Consider the following 3,560-nt stretch of genomic DNA (forward strand, 5'->3'; position numbering starts at 1 on the left):
ATATTAATTTCATGGTGCATTAAACCTCTGCATTTGAGGGTCATGAACTTAAAGTTCAATATGATTAATATGTGAGCCTTTTGTTTTAAAGATAACTTTTTTACTTTGATTTTACAGGCTTTTTTCCATGATGTATAAAATCATTTACATAAGCTACGTTAATGCTAAAACACACCACCATTCTTGCACTGCACATTATAAGAGCCATATAGGACTAACTACTGTTTAAAAAAGCACTTGGTATTTGTGGCAAAATTTTAAAAAATCTATTCCTTTTTGATTTAAAAATTTTAAATATTAGGGCAGCATAGGGAGAAAAAGAACTACCAAATAGCAGTTGTAGTCAACAAAGTAGCATTTATTTAGAATGTTGAAGCACATTTAAATCCTGAATCAAGAAGAGATCAATCACTGTCTCAGGCAAAATGCCTAGGAGGGCGCCTGGAAGGAGTTCACCACGGTGCCCATCAGAGGCAGATGTGTGTCCAGATGCCGACAATCACGCCCAGATCTAGAGGATGCTCATCCCTAGGCCCAAGATGTTTAGAAGGAAAAACAATCTGCCAAGATGGTTTCTTCATCCCTTGACAGGGAAACGGGGACTCGGATAGGTTGCTTGTATCTCTGGGCTTATTTGGAAGGATAAGACTTCTATGGAATAAGGGCCAGAATAGAGAGGTTTTATCAGATTCATGCCCACCATGACTTGGCCCCAACCCACAGTCCTGCAGTGCCTACTGTAGGAAATGCCCCTTTGATTCTGAAGAAAGGAAACAGACATCAATCACTGCCATGTCCATCAATACATAGAAAATGGGACACTGTAGCACTAGTAGAATGTAACTGACACAGGAGGCTTCCCGGCCACTGCTCAGAAGTGAACCCGCCCCAAGGCCAGATCAGAGACAGATGTTATTCCAGATCCATCAGGTGGCTGCAAGTGCCCAAGGAGAAGCCGATCTGTAGTCACTCCCTGGCAAAGCTCTACTACTAAGTGTAGAGAAGAGAGACATCACAACTGTGTCCATCATCTCTGCAGCAAGGGATCTGCCAGTAATCAGAGGACATCACAGGCATTGTAGTGAGCATTCATGAGTGAGGTCCAAAGGAGCCCAGATCAAATACATTTTTTTTTCCAGATGACTGAGATGAAGAATATGGAAAGAGATATTAACTGCCCCAGATTGTTTCTTGAAAAAATGTCTGATTAAGAGTAGAAAAGTGAGAAGTCACAGTTGTAACCATCAAGAGGGTGGTTTGGCATGCTTCATCCACTCCTGATGGGGCCAAAATGTGTAGCTTAGACCCTGCTCATCAGCAAGGCACAACGAGGGCCAGAATCAGAGGTGCCTCCCCGTGAGCCCTCTCACCGACTAGATGCCATGTGTCGTCGGAGGAACGGGGGAAGCCATGGATCTTCACTCTGTCAGCCTAGATGCTTGCGGGGAACGTATGGGATTGTTTACTTCTTAATTGCTAATACAGAAAAGACATTCTCAAGCTACTTCTGTATGTATATACTTGTGATTTAACAGTTTTTAAAAATAAGTTCAATTTTAGTAATGACTGTTTTTACCAAATAGATTAGAAAGCTGTAAATCTGCCCATATCATGCCAAATAAGTATCACTTCTGAACCTGCAGCTTTGATGTAACTTTAGCTTGTAAGAACTGTATATCTCAGTTTTTAAGGAATGATTTTTTTTTCATCATAACAAAAAATTTGCCATTCTCCATCCCTCCCTCCAAATATTTTTTTATAAAAATGTTATAATCATCTGATTTGGGTAAAATTGATGTCAGATATTTTGAAACATTAATTTTCATTCTGAAAGTTGCAAATATAGCCATTCATTTCAAATGATTTTTTTTCATGTTCTCTAATGATAGAGATCAATTTCTCTAGAATTACAAATAAAGGCTCTGTCATTTAAGTCTTTCTTCTATACCATGAAATAATCTCTTTCCATATTAAAAGTGAATGTAGATTCGCTGAATTTCACTTTAATTTTTATCTAATGCGTTTTCTATAGATATAGCAAAATGTTTCTACTAAAAAGCCCAGTATTGAACCATGTCCGAGCAGCTAAGCCTGTTGGCTCAAGTTCTTTCTCCTTTGTCTAGACTGTTAGTACTACTTTATTAAACAGTGGCTAACACTGACAATAAGAGAAACACTCCTATAGACAGTGTTTTATGAGGGAATTAGTGCATCATCTAAATAAGAAAATGCAGTAAAAAGTTCTTAGGTTAAGCCCTTTATGCTCTGCTTCCGTGCTCTGTGGCTTCTTTGAAGATAAAGGGTGAGAAACTGCTGACTCAGTTTTGCTGCTGGCCTGAAACCTACAACATTGGTCAGTCTACAAGAATCACTTTTTTCTCTTTTGTGACTGGGCTTTAGAAACATTTAGGTAACATCGCTACATTTCAGGCAACTTAAATATTCACTATGTAGCTCAAAATCATTTAACTTTGATCAGCCAATCTGAAAATGGTCCTGGGGAGCCCATCAATGTGTTGGTCCCAGAGTTTGACTGTGTGAAAGCAGAAAGCACACCGAGCTGGAAGTCAGTAGACTTGGATTCTGGTGCTGGGCGTACCTTAGGTCAACAGGGTATCTTGAATTGGCTTCCCAGTCTTGACTTGAAGGGATTGGATATTAGACCAGTGGTTCTCGGACTACATTCTCTGAAGCTCTGACTCCTAGCAGTTTCTGTAAGGCCACCTTAGTTTGGGAGTGGACAGAGCTCTGAGCCTAGTATCCTAACTGGTCAAAGTAGGAGCAGCTCCATTTTTTATCTTTGTCAAACCACTGAGCTAGATCATAGATAAGGTCCCTTCCAGATTAGAAATTCTTTGATAAAAGAAGTTAGACCAAGTCACATACCTGATGGGGAGAAAAAGACATTTGCATATTTAATGTGTGAGGTAGAAAGTACATGCCACCACTCCAGTAATATAGTAAATGCTAAACAGAAAGTTTTATATTTGAGCTTGGTATAATATAATATGCAACTTTGTATGCAAATAGTTAATGCAGAGAAGGTTCGTCAAGAAAAGAGAAAAGTAAAAGCTGTCAGCAGGAAAGGATCCATGGTATGAATATTGAAAAATGGATTGATTATTATAACTAAAGTAGGAGGGAATATATTAATTGTGAATTAAAGTAGCTTGCTTTTAAGAATGGCTAATATTTTCAGACTTATTAGAATAGTGATATGGTAAGATGCCCACTGTTTCTAATATGAAATATTATCACTGTATATCAGTGAGGGGAAATTAAAAATGGAAATAGGTCATGATGAAATATATTAGGAGCAAGCATATATATTTATACATTTATGGACAGAGTCTTAAAACAGTGTTTTATTACCTTTGCTATAACAAATCATTTCTGTTAATAATAAAGCATTTGAGTTAAATGCTGTTTTCCTAAAAGACAGTGGTCAGACTTTCACTAAATGAAATTCTGTTCTAAAAATAGCCCCATAATTGAATGAACTTTGTTTTGATGGTAAACACTCATCTGCTATTTCTGTTTTGTAAATATTTTTCAACAAG

The 3,560-nt window shown here is 37.8% G+C and overlaps 1 protein-coding gene across 4 annotated transcripts in view; it reads left to right on the top strand.

Annotated features, from left to right (window-relative positions):
* TPK1 (thiamin pyrophosphokinase 1) overlaps positions 1-3,560 on the top strand; it is a 337,285-nt gene that overhangs the window by 301,147 nt on the left and 32,578 nt on the right. The window lies entirely within an intron of this gene.

This window comes from Delphinapterus leucas, chromosome 9, assembly GCF_059928025.1.
Source record: "Delphinapterus leucas isolate spDelLeu-1000000601 "Yukka" chromosome 9, BTC_Dleu_Yukka2, whole genome shotgun sequence".
In the NCBI taxonomy this organism is placed as follows: domain Eukaryota; kingdom Metazoa; phylum Chordata; class Mammalia; order Artiodactyla; family Monodontidae; genus Delphinapterus; species Delphinapterus leucas.